The sequence below is a fragment of the Ammospiza caudacuta genome, chromosome 11 (assembly GCF_027887145.1).
Source record: "Ammospiza caudacuta isolate bAmmCau1 chromosome 11, bAmmCau1.pri, whole genome shotgun sequence".
Taxonomy (NCBI): Eukaryota; Metazoa; Chordata; class Aves; order Passeriformes; family Passerellidae; genus Ammospiza; species Ammospiza caudacuta.
The window spans coordinates 1,605,389-1,618,778 of record NC_080603.1 but is presented as its reverse complement, the minus strand read 5'-3'; the positions used below and the strand labels follow the sequence as shown (position 1 = coordinate 1,618,778).

Sequence of the window (13,390 nt, the reverse complement as noted above, 5' to 3'; positions counted from 1 at the left end):
ATTCCTTATCTCCTGGTAATGGGCCCATCAATGACTTGCCACATGACACAGAGAGACGTTCCTTTGGGAGCCATTTCTGTTTCATGGACCCACCTTATGATTCATAGAATGATATCAGCCCATTGTGAGATGCTCTGCCCAGAGGGGAGGAGCTAAGCATCCCCACATGGATATTATCCAGGGTTTCAGATAGAACAAGCTGCCTTTTCACTGGATTTCCCAGAGGAACAACTGTCTTTTCCACTGGATCTTCAGAGGAAGGCTACACCCTACTACTTGATCACAACATAACCATTTTTATTCCAACATAACCAGATCTGCCACTCTAGGAGGACTGCAGCCACCATTCCAATTGGACTGCTACCAACACCCTGACCAACAGGGTGTCCGGTTGTATTCTGACGTTGTCAGTGGTTTCTCTTTTGTATTATTGCATGCATTTTGTTTTATTACTTTTTTCTTTTCCTAATAAATTGTATTTCTGACTTGGAGTCTCTCACCGGTTTTGCTTTCAAAACAGAACAAATGGAAAAGCCTGAATGGGTTTCCTGAAGAACAAACCCCACTCAGGAACCACCTGCTCCATCCAGGCTGCCTTGAATGGTGTCACCTTTCTACAAGAGACAGGGTGAGCAGAAATGATCTCTGGGAGCAGAATTCTCTGAGTCTCCCAGCTGAATTCTCTGTCCCTGTCCTTTCCCTGGATCTCTATTGCAGATAGAAGCTGCTGGTTCCATCCTCACCATTAAGATCTCTCTTGAATGCAAGCAGATGTTCCCAGGTGTATTAAGCAGGATTTTTCCATGTTTCTACAAAACTTTTGTGTTCCTCATGGAATGAAGGGACCATTTTGGCACTGAGGGGGTGACTTGGAAGCAAGGAGTCAAGTGTGACCCTGGGGTCCCATGGAACCAAGGGGCCATGGTGACCTAGCGGGGCTGCATGGAGCCAATGGTCCATGGTGACAATGCCCATCCAAGGAGTTAATTTTGATACTGTGGAAGCTCATGGAGGGAGGGAGGCCATTGTGACACTGAAGAACTTCATGAAACCAAATATCCATGGTGACACAGCAGGGCATCATGGGAACCAAGGAACTGCTGCTGTCAATAGGGAAACTCATGGACCCAGGGGCTGTTGTGGCACTGCAGAACCAACAGAGCTGCTGGACCTTGTCCCCTGGCCCTGCACAGCTCCTTGGGAGGCACGGCAGGAGCAGCACCCTGGGAGCCTCAGGAATGCCCCTCTGGCATCGATGGCACACACTTCCATGTGCTGGAATTCCAGTTTCCAGCCAGGAAAAGATGTTCCTGGCCTGGAAGGCAAAGCTCTTAAGAAGGGACTGAAAGCCAAGTGGAGCAAGATCTTACAGTGACATTTCACTGCCAGCCTTCCTAACTTCACTCATGGCTGCTGTAGCTCGTGGATTGGGAATGAAATCATGTCAGGGTCTTTGGTGGGAGCTGCCCTGGGTCAAGGGAGACCCTGAGAGAGAAACAGAGCAGGGAAAGAGAGGCAGGAGAGAAAGGAGGGCACAAACACAATCAGCTGAGAAGGTGGCACTCTGAAAAACAAACCAGAACTGATGGAAAATGAATGGGACAGAAATCAATAATTCTGAAAGTTTATTTACTATGAAATAAACACCCAGCCCCACACAATCCTGATTCCACTTGGAGAATTTGGATGCCCCTTCTGCCAATCTCCTTCCAACTCCATCTCACCCTGGAGGCTTTGGAATTAAATAGTCTTGATGTGGGACTGATTTTTTTTCGATGTTGGAACAAGCATATTTGAGGTGGGATTGATCCATTTGGGGTAAGATTGTGATATTTTCAGTGGGACTGAGTGGTTTTGAGGTGACAGATCAATCTATATTTGAGTTTTGGAGTGCAAAGACATGGAGAACACTTCCTAAAACCTCCCAAGAACCCACAAATCTTCCAGAATATGTCCCAAAACCATAAATTCCTGCTCAAGTATCTGTTACGTGATGGAACTTTAGACATCTCTGATCAATTTCCTTCATTTTAGTCCTATTACAGGTGTTTTTAAGTGATAACGACAAATGAAGAGGGAATTCGGGCCAAACCAAAAGGATAACCAGCCAGGTGTCCTCCCAGTACAGATCACTGAATGTGGGTCACCAGGGCTCTGCCCAACGTGGATCCTCCCATGGGGGATGGAGCTGGAGGGGTGCACGAATCTCTTCCAGCAGTTGGGGCACTCGCAGGGCTTCCCTTACCGGTGTGTCCGTTGGTGTTTTGTCAACTGAGACCTCATGGAGAAGCTCTTCCCACACTGCGGACACTCGTAGGGCCTCTCCCCAGTGTGGATGCGCCAGTGGGTAATGAGGTGACACTTGTGCTTGAAGCCCTTCCTGCAGTCAGGGGAGCGGAAGAGCCTCTCCTCGGTGTGAATCCACTGGTGCTTGAGGAGATTGGAGCTGGTCTGAAGCCTCTTCTGACACTCGGGACACCTGTCGGGCCTCTCCCCAGTGTGGATGCATTGGTGGATGATCACCTGCGACCTCTGACTGAAGGTCATCCCACATTCCCCACATCTGTATGGCCTTTCCCCAGTGTGGATTCCCTGGTGGTGGAGCAGGCTGGAGCTGCAGCTGAACCTCTTGCCACATTCCAGACACTCATAAAGGGCCTATCCCTGCTGTGGATCCGCTGGTGGGTGATGAGGTGGGAGATTTGCTTGAAGCCCAACCCACACTCAGGGCAGCGGAAGGGCCTCTCCTCTGTGTGAATCCGCTCATGCAGGAGGAGATGGGAGCTGGTCTGAAACCTCTTCTGGCACTCAGAACACTCGTAGGCCCATTCCCTGGAGTGGATCATCTGGTGCTGGATCAGGGTGCTGCTCTGCCTGAAGCTCTTCCCTCACTCCAAGCACTTGTAGGGCTTCTCCCCATCATGAAGCTTCTTATGGACCGCCAGCTCCGAGCTCTAGCAGAAGCTCTGCCCACCTTCCTGGCACAGGGTGGGTCTTTCCTCCTCAGAGCACCCTGGGCTGGGTTTGCAGCCCCTCTTCCTATGGGATCTCTGGAATTTTCCTCCCTGTTGGATTCCTGTGCCATGGAGTCACTCAAAACAGCCTCTTCTACGAGCTTCTGCCCTGGGGGTTTGTCCTCCCTGCTCTCCATCCTCAGCTCCTTCCCTGGGGGAGGAAGGACAAGGAGAGGATGGGATTTGACTCCTTGCCAGAGGGAAGGGAAGGAGATCCTTCCAGTGCATCCCCGGCAGGATGGGATTGGCAGCAGGGTTATCCTGCAGCTGGGGGACGTGCTGGGCTGGGAGATGGAGCAGGAGAGAGGGGGAAAGGGGCATTGACTTCATCCCCCCCTGCCTGGCTATCCCGGGGCATCTTCTTCCTCGCAGCCTCCTCCTCCGTCTGGTGAAGGTTTGGGGACGGGAAGTTCTGTTTTGGGGGGAAAAAAAGGGATGACCACATTGAGTTTTCTACTGGTTTGAAGACTATCCTGGGGGAGAGTCTAAGCCAGAATCACAATTTAATAAGAAAATTTAGTTCAAGGCAATGATACAGAAACACTGCCTTAAACTGACAGAATCAGGATATAACATGACACCCTGTTGGTCAGGGTGGTGGCAGCAGTCCTATTAAATGGTGACTGCAGTTCTGTTGGAGTGATGAATGTGATTCTGTCAGAGCAGTAATCCTGTAGAAGGGTCTGGTCTTCCTCTGGAGGTCCAGTGGTGGTTCTGGAGCTCTTGTCCTCTGGGAACCCAGTAGGCAAGCTGCTCCTGGTGTTGAAAACCTCAGCTTATATCCAAGTAGGAATGCTTGGATCCTCCCCCTGGGCAGAGCATCCCACAATGGGATGATGGAATTTTATCAGTCCTGCAGTGACACTCAATGGCCCATTCACAGAAGATATCTCCCCTGGAGGGCGTTATCAGGGGTTAGTCATGGAAGGGATAAAGAACACTGCCCCACCTGTTTATAGTAGTTAATGAAATGGTGATTGAAAACATGCATTTGGTTACATCTTACATTGCAACCTGAAACAGTGGGGTAATCCCTGCTCAGGGGGTGAACACCACCCCCCTTACCCAAACTGGCTCAGGTGTAAAACCCCCACTCTAGGAAGGGCACACACACAGGGGACAATGTCACACTTGCCCTGCCCCAGGGGAGGCCTCTGTCCCTGTCACTCCCTTCTCCAGCCGCATTTTCTCTTTCACAGATTGGGGGGCTTTGCCAAATATAAGAGTACTTTGTCTCTTTGTCTCTGTCTCCTTTGTGAACACCTACACAGAGCTTTACCTTCCTTTTCATAACCTGAATTTGGCCGAATTTCCACATTTCTTTTATCAGAATGTGCCAGCAGCTGAGCTGGAGCTGTGCAGGACTGACGAAACTTGGAATTACCACAGAATTGCTTTTTTTGTCAGTTTATTAAAGTTTGTGGTTTTTTTGCATTTCCATCAAAAGCATTTTGTTAGAAGAGCAAATTCAAGGCATTTTATGTAGGGTTAAGTTTGATTTCTGACCAGAAATTACTTTACTTTGTTCAGTGCCCAGAGGATGCTCAAGGGGTCTCTGTGCCTCTCTCCCTGGGTGATGCTTGGGAGAGTTGTCCCTGTCCCTGTCACCCCAGGCGATTCCCCAGGGGGTCTCCATCATTCTCACCCCAGGGAATGCCTGGGGGGTCTCCCTCCCTCTCACCCCTGTGCTGGGGGATGCTCGGGGCAGTCTCTGTCCCCTCACCCTGGTCAATGCTTGCGGAGATCTCCATCCCTCTGGCCTCAGGCAATGCCTGTGCAGGGCTGGGGACCAGGGGCTCTGTGTCCCTCTCACCGCTGAGGGTGCTTGGGGCTGGGGGGGCTCTCTGACCTTCTCACACCTGGAGAGGCCGGGGGTGTCTCTGTCCCTCTCAGCCCTGGTGTGACCCCACCCAAACATCATCGGGGTCAGAGGGACAGAGACATCCCCAAACCCTCAGAAGGGTTGAACCTGGGATTTGGTCTGGGGCTGAGGATTTAGGAAGGGGCTGGAATTGGGGCTGAGCTTGGAGTTGGGGCTGAGATTTGGATTAGAGGTGGGATTGGGGTTAAGGATAGACATGGGATTGGCTTTAGGGCTGGGGTTGGGATTGGGTCTGGGGCTAAAGAGCCTGGGACTGGGATGTGATTAAATACAGAACTGTGAGTGTGTCTAAACATGGAGTGAGATTGAGACCAGGATCAGAGTCAGGTTTGGGACTGAGCTCACCCAGAGCGGGACAGAGGGGATGTCGCTGCAGGATGTCCCTGGCATCATCCCAGCCCTTCTCAGGCACCTCCAGACACGGGGGGCAGGTGGGTGCCCCAAGATCCAGGTGCTCCCACACTGCCCCTCAATACCAGGCAAGCATTCCCTGAGGGCAGCCCTGACTGTTACCATTGGGGCTCTGGGATCAGCCCTCACATCTCTGTGGGAGCAGCTACAGATAGGATGGGAGATTTCCCCTCCCTCTCTTTCCTGTTGAAGGTGAAGCCCAGCTGCCCTTTCCTTCTGGTGCCTCCTCCGCTCCTCAGCTGAGGATGTCAAACTCTCCAGGAGCAGGAAAATCCCCATTCCCTGTTTGCTTGTGCCTGCAGCCTGGAACATTGACAGAGAACAAAGAACTTTCTGACAGCCCTGCTAAAGTACATGGGGAGGAGGTTTGTGAGAAAATGAAGAAATTGTAATTTGATAGGAAATAAAAGGTGCAAAATTATTACTTTCTGTCTCATTTTCAATCAGTTCTGGTTTGTTTTTCAGAGTGCCACCTTCTCAGCTGATTGTGTTTGTGCCCTCCTTTCTCTCCTGCCTCTCTTTCCCTGCTCTGTTTCTCTCTCAGGGTTTCCCTTGACCCAGGGCAGCTCCCACCAAAGACCCTGCCCTGATTTCATTCCCAATCCACGAGCTACAGCAGCCATGAGTGAAGTTAGGAAGGCTGGCAGTGAAATGTCACTGTAAGATTTTGCTCCACTTGGCTTTCAGTCCCTTCTTAAGAGCTTTGCCTTCCAGGCCAGGAACATCTTTTCCTGGCTGGGAACTGGAATTCCAGCACATGGGAGTGTGTGCCATCGATGCCAGAGGGGCATTCCTGAGGCTCCCAGGGTGCTGCTCCTGCCGTGCCTCCCAAGGAGCTGTGCAAGGCCAGGGGACAAGGTCCAGCAGCTCTGGGGCTCCCAGAGTACATATCAAAGGTGGCTTTGCCGGGCATTTTCCAGCACCTTCCCCGCTGGAAGCAGAGAGAGATAGGAAATGGGAGCGAGTCCCCAACAAAATCCAGGAAGGATTGGGCTGGGAAAGGACCCTGTTCATGGGTTAGGATTTCGCGAGGGAGAGACGCCTCTGTCCCAGGGAAGGAGCGAATGAGACCATGGGAACGCAACCTGCGCATCTGCTCGAACTTGGATTGAACTGAACAGGAAATGGGGAAGAGAGAAGGAGAGAAAGAAATCGGGAAGAGGTCTCAGAGAGAGAAAGAAAAAGGAAAGAGGTCTCAGACAACAGATAGAAATAGGAAAAGGCTCTGGGCCGGACTCCGCAGCTCCCAGGGACACCCGCAGGGCGCCGCGCCTGTCATAATTTCTGCCAATCAGAAGAGGCGCTAAACAATTTCCAGCCAACCAGAGCCTTTCTCGCTGATGACTCACCGGTTGCCAGGCGGGCCCGCAGAGCGGAATTTGGGGCTCGGGCCGGGGGGACGGATCCGCCCCGGGGGGGTCCCCGAGCCCCTGCCCAGCCCTGGGGCCGATCGGGGGCTCCCCCACCCAGCAGCCGGTGCTGCGGGGCCGCGGGGCAGAGCGGTGGGAAAGGGGGGTCCGGGCTGGGAGCGGCGGAAATGCGGGAGGAAGAGGAGGGAGAGGAGGAGCAGGAGCAGGAGGGGGAGAATCGCGGCGCTCGCAGCGCCCGCACGCCGAGCCTGCAGCACCCCCTGCCCCGGGAGCATCGCCCCCAGCCCCGAGCCGCAGGTGAGGGCGGAGGCCGAGCTCGCTCCGGCTCCAGCCAGGGGTCTCCGGGAGGGTTTTTTGGAGAGTGTTCGGAGCCGGCAGATCCCGGACTCGAGCCCCGGATATCTCCGGGCTCCCTAAGAGGAGATTTTTCGGGGGGAGAGGAGCCGCGATCGCCCCTCGGGAGGGTCCCGGGGGTCCACGTGGGGATAGCCCGGTACCGACGGGGCGGGACATTGGTTTTGGGGATCCCCGTGAGAGCCGGGGCTGTGGAACAGGGGACCCCTGGGGTGGGGAGAGGGGAAGGGGCGATACCGGAGCTGGGGGACCCTCGGCAGCCCAGAGATGAGGCGGGGACTGGACCCCCTAACTCTGACAGGGGCGTGTCCTGAGGTGACTTCATGATGCTCGTACCCCCAATGGTCTGTTTAGCCCAGAAATGAGTTCTGCACCTTGAAGGCTGGTTCTGAGCGCGAAGGGGAGGAGGAAGAAGCTGCAGTTTGTTTTCAGAAACTGCACTCACTCCTCCACATTCCGGCTCCTGGACTGTTGTGATGCCTTAAGGAGCTGGAACAGAGACCAGATGGAGCTAAGAGGAATAAAGTTGATTTTTATTGAAATGCCTTCAAAGGCCACACTCAGGCAGCACAGGAGCCACAGCTGTGGCTCTGCCTGGATGGCTCCAAGATGGGAGAAAAAGAGGGCTTGGTCATGAGATCTCACATTTTTATAAGTTTTAGTCCATTTGTATATAGAAGTTAACTGCTCAATTAATAGTTTCAAATTATGAAGTTACATCTTCCTTGCTTGCTTGCCTGCTATCTTCTTTCCATGTTGTTTATGCTTTGGGCCTGAAGTTTGATGAGATTGTCCTTGAGTCTCCAGGATTGTTTTGTCTTCACCACCCTGAGAAAAGATCCCAGTAACACTTAATATAAAGCTAAAAGCTGCACATCCAAACACAACAGAAAAATTTAAAACCTAAAGTATCGGTTGTCTGTGGACAGACAGACAGCAGGACAGAGCTCTCCTTTGCTTTTAGTTCGTTTTTAGCTCTCTGAGGCAGACAAGTTCCCTGGACTGATTTTTCTTTTTCTTTGGATCTGTTTAAACCTGCTCTGGACTGAACACCCAGAACACCACTGGCAGCTCCCACTGTGGCCCACCTGGCCGGGCCTGGGCCACGGCATTTCCAGTGCTGGAGGGACTGATAAGAGACTGATAAGAGACTGAGTGAGCTGAGTTACAGCCCACAGAGGAACTTTTTGAGTTTGTCATCTATTTTGGAGCGGCAAGAGGTTTTTTTTTCTTTAATATTGTTAATTTTTTGTGCTGGTGAATGCTTTGCCTGTTAAATAAACAGGTTTTTCTCCTTTTCTCCGAGAAAATATTTTCTTAATCTGGTTGGGAGAGAATTTGCCACTTGAATTTGCTTTCTAGAGGAAAGTCTTTTGGAGATTTTCTCCCAAATTTGCCCTAAACCAGGAGAGAGTGGTGGGAAGAGAGGGGAGCCCCAAGTAGCTGAACCAGAGGGAGGCTGGAGAGGGGAACCCCAAAACCCCCCAGCTTCCCTAAGCAGGACCCTGGAGAGGGGGGATGCCCACTGCCTCTCCAGACCCTGGAGAGGGGGGATCCTCAGCAGCCCTGAGACAGGGGACCACTAGAACTCCAGAGGGATAACACTGGAAATGGGACACTCCTGATGGCTTTTTTTTATTCACTCTGGATTTTTGGAGGTTTTTGTGGACACCAGATGACTTCTAGAGATAGACTTGGGCGGGAGGAATCCCCAACCCAAGGCATTCACACCTTGTTTTTCCCCATGCCAGGATTTCCCTTTCCCAAACCTTGGCTGGATGGAAGAGGAGAAGGCTGCAAGGAAGAGGAAGATGCCCCAGGACAGCCAGGCAGGTGAGAAGGAAGTCAGTGCCCCTTTCCCCCTCTCTCCTGCTCCATCTCCCAGCTCAGCACGGCCCCCAGCTGCAGGACAGCCCTGCTGCCAACACCGTCCTGCTGGGGATGCACTGGGGGGATCTCCTTCCCCTTCCCTCTGGCGTGGAGGCAAATCCCATCCTCTCCTTGTCCTTCCTCCCCCAGGGAAGGAGCTGAGGATGGAGAGCAGGGAGGACAAATGCCTGTGGCAGAACATGGTGGAAGAGGCCATTTTGGGTGGCTTCACAGTGCAGGAATCCAACAGGGAGGAAAATCCCCAGAGATTCCACAGGAAGAGGGGCTGCAAACCCAGCCCAGGGTGCTCTGAGGAGGAAAGACCCACCCTGAGCCAGGAAGGTGGACAGAGCTTCAGCCAGAACTCAGAGCTGATGGCCCATGAGCAGCTTTATGACGGCAAGAGGCCCTATGAGTGCTTGGAGTGTGGGAAGAGCTTCAGGAAGAGATTCAACCTGATCTGCCACCAGAGGATCCATACTGGGGAACGGCCCTATGCGTGCTCGGAATGTGGGATGAGCTTCAGCCACAGGTCTGACCTGGTTGTCCACCAGAGGTTCCACACTGGGGAGAGGCCCTACGAGTGTCCCCAGTGTCAGAAGAGGTTTCACACCAGCACCCACCTCCTCGTACATGAGCGTATTCACAAAGAGGAGAGGCCCTTCCGCTGCCCTGACTGCGGGATGGGATTCAGGCACAACTCCACCCTCGTCACCCACCGGCGCATCCACACCGGGGAGAGGCCCTACGAGTGTCCCCAGTGTGGGAAGAGCTTCTCAGACCGCTCGTTCTTTACCCGACACCAACGGAGACACCGGTAAGGGCAGCCCTGTGGGTGCCCCAAGTGCAGGAAGAGCTTCATGCGCTGCTCCAGCTTCATCCCCCATGGGAGGACCCGCTTTGGTCAGAGCCCTGGTGACCCACATTCCCGGTGATCTGCATTGGGAAGATGGCTGGGTATTCTTTTGTTTTGACCCTAATTTTCTTTGGATTCATCTTCATCCCTTTAAAACAGAGAAAATTGGGGTAAAAATCAATAAATTCATCAAAAGCATCTATAGCCTCACTTTTTACATGTACTTCAGAGGAATCTGGGATTCAAGGAAATTATTGGGGGAGTTTGGGGGTTTTGGGGGTGTTTGGTTTAGTTGTCTCCCTTTCTTGGCACTCAAAGAGACAATAGGGTTTTATCTGTCACCTCAATAGCACTGAAACTACTCACTTCCAACCCAAAATTCCTTGATTCCACAGCCCCTTGGTGGAATGGGGTTGGAAAGGGATTGGGCGAAGTGGGTTGCAAATCAGGAGGGGTGAGACGGGCATTGGGTGGGGCAGAATGGGTGGGATGGTGTTTGGGAGGTGGGAAATTGGGGAAGTACAGCTTGGGGGCAGGGGGGTCATGATGTCCAGAAGGGGTGGGATGGGTTGGGGTTGGGACTAGGGAGGTGGGCTGGGGTCTGGAATGAGACAGCCAAAGTTTGGGGATGATGAAGGGAGGGGGAGCCCATTACTGAGTGAGTTTTTTAATAATCCACATTCCTGAAGAGATTCTGGGGTGTCTTATGTTTCTGAGGCAGTTTTGGGGCACTCCCCAGCTCTTGGGAGTTTCCTGAGAGCAGCTCCATGGACCCCCATTGCCAGGGGTGGTTGCCTTGGGCACGGGCTCAGAGCTGTAGCCAGAGTCCGTTGCCTCGGTGTTGGAGAGCAGAGAAATGATGAACGGCCCCAGACATCTCCAGTGTGTGTTTGGGGGCAGGGAGAGTTCTGCATAGGTGGGGTGGTCACTGTCCCACCCCAGCCACTGCAGCCTCTGGCCCAGCCCCAAACTGGCTGCCAAGCCCCTAGCACCCCAAAAACTCCACCTGAGAGAGGGACCAGAGCAGGTCAGGATGTGACACGGGTGTGACACTGACACGTCCCATGGCCCTGGAGCTCACAGCAGCTGAGATCCAAGACTGACTGTGGAACTCTCTCTCCCTCTCTCTCTTCTCCTGACTTCCTCTTCTCAAAATCTGCATAACTTGAAGTTGGACAGGTTAGAGTGTGCTCAGTCAGTGCTTTGTCAAGTGATTTACTGTAATTCAATGCTTTTTCAGATTTTCCAAATACCTCATTCTCTGAAGTTTGCAACTAAAATTTGTTCTCCACCCTCCTGAGAAGTTTGTTGTTTTCTCCCCTTGGCCATGTGTCCTGCAGGCTTGTGCCCCCTGTGCGTGCTGCTCCTCTGCCCTGGCCGGCTGCACTCGCCCATCTCGCTGTGCCCCAGCATTTCTCACCCAGCCTTTCTGTGCCCTCCCTGGGCTCCCCGCACCCAGTGCTGCCAGCTCCTGGCACACAGAGCCAGGGCAGGAGCCCACCCTGCCAAGGGGCTCTGGAGCAGGGCGGAGGCTGCGATGGCTTCTGAGCTCAGCAGCTGCTCCTGGCATGGTTCCGTGGAGACCGAGGACAGCAACGCTCTGAGCATTGTCCCTGCTGAGGGTCACACACTGCCGGGGCACATTCCCTGCCTGCAGGATTGCTGAGCATTGTCCCTGCTGAGGGTCACACACTGCCGGGGCACATTCCCTGCCTGCAGGATTGCTGAGCATTGTCCCTGCTGAGGGTCACACACTGCCGGGGCACATTCCCTGCCTGCAGGATTGCTGAGCATTGTCCCTGCTGAGGGTCACACACTGCCGGGGCACATTCCCTGCCTGCAGGATTGCTGAGCATTGTCCCTGCTGAGGGTCACACACTGCCGGGGCACATTCCCTGCCTGCAGGATTGCTGAGCATTGTCCCTGCTGAAGGTCACACACTGCCAGGGCACATTCCCTGCCTGCAGGATTGCTGAGCATTGTCCCTGCTGAAGGTCACACACTGCCAGGGCACGTTTCCTGCCTGCAGAATTCGTGCCTGACCCAAGCACTGCACTGATGGCTCCAGCATTGCTTTCCAACGGAACCAGGGGAAGGCCAACTGTGTGCAGCTCATGGTATTTTAGAGTGTCTAAAACTCGCTACATCATTGATCTTAAAGGTGAGATGCATTTGGAACTCATGGCATGGAGAAGTAGTGCAAGATGGAAAAGGGGAGCTATTTCTATGATGGTTTCTTTCCATTTTCATTTCACTTTCACAAGCTGATTCAGTTTTACAGGAATGTTCTCTGTGACCCTGTCTGCTCTTTTCAAGAACCTTTCCTGGAGAATGAGGTCGAGCTCGTGTCACAAGATGTGGCACCACCTGCAGCTTCTCTTGGCTTTCCACACTGTGCGTGCAGCAGGACTCTTGCAGCAAAGCAAGACACATGTTTGGAGAACTTGACAACTTGACTTTTCTTTTGCTGGTGGACTCGGGAGTTGTGCCATTGGTGAGGTTTTCATTGTTACTGTTCCAAGCTGAGAAAACAGGAGGTGGTACCAGGAATTGTTAGGGAGTACAAGCCTGGCTAAATGCAGATGAAGAATCTCCAGAGCCTGCAGCCACAAGTGGAGAGTTGTGTGATGATCATTCCAACCTGTCATTGGACATCTTGAAAATTATCTGGAATGTGAAAATGCTCTGACAGAGGGAATTGGTTTCTGAATTCAGTGTGGATGATTCCACATCTGGTGCATAAATCAAGAGCACAATCAGTTCATTATCAGCACCAGAACAAGCTGGACCTCAGAGTAGCTGACTGAAAGAATCTGGAAAGGAGAAATGCAGGGAACGACCTGGTGAACCTTGCCTGGAAGAAGGATGATCTTTTTCTAATAATTACTAATCCATTCACTTGTATTTTGTCTTTCTTAGCAAGGCCATTTGCATCCCAGATTCCCCAGGAAGTGCAAAGTCTGACCTTGTGGAAGTGGCTGAAAGATGTCCTGTTCCTCTGCAGGGACACTCAGGCTGGAACAGGAGCCGGAGCCCTCTCTGGGGAAGCCTCCTCTGAGCTGGAATTTGTGCCGTGCTGGGAGAGGAGGAGGAGGGGGAGAAGGCTGGGCGCTGTGTGGCAGGAGCAGGAGGTTTGGGCCGCAGGACATTCCGTCTGTGCCGCTGCCCTGCAATGGGCGGCCGTGCCTGGGGCTCTGTGCCTGGGCCCGCGTGTGCTGAGCTGCCTGGGCGGGGCTCAGGTTCCCACTGGGACTGGGCAGAGCCTGGGCTCAAACTGGGGGCAGCAGCACTGCAAAACACCTCTGGACATCTGCGTTTCCTGCTGCTGGGAAGGAGCAATGAAGCGAGTTGAGAAGTTCTGGTTTCTGCTTCTCCTGGTGGATTTTTTAATTTAATTCCACACTGTGGAGGCAAAGTCTGTGAAGCCTCTGTTAGCTTACTCTATTTCAACAATGCCAGCAACAGAGCTCTGTTTGAGTGCTGCAAATGTGGCCTGTGAGGCTTTAATACTCCTCATCTTAGTGTTCAGGGGCTGGTGAGCATTCCAGTATCTGCTCATCTTTATGCCTGTGACAAAAACACTGACTTCACTGTCATGAAAGCACTGTGGGTAGCACCAACTGAAAGAGGCACT

The 13,390-nt window shown here is 52.9% G+C and overlaps 1 pseudogene; it reads right to left on the bottom strand.

Annotated features, from left to right (window-relative positions):
* Window positions 1-2,241: 2,241 nt before the first annotated feature.
* On the bottom strand, window positions 2,242-9,535 carry LOC131562637 (zinc finger protein 70-like; annotated as a pseudogene).
* Window positions 9,536-13,390: the final 3,855 nt, after the last annotated feature.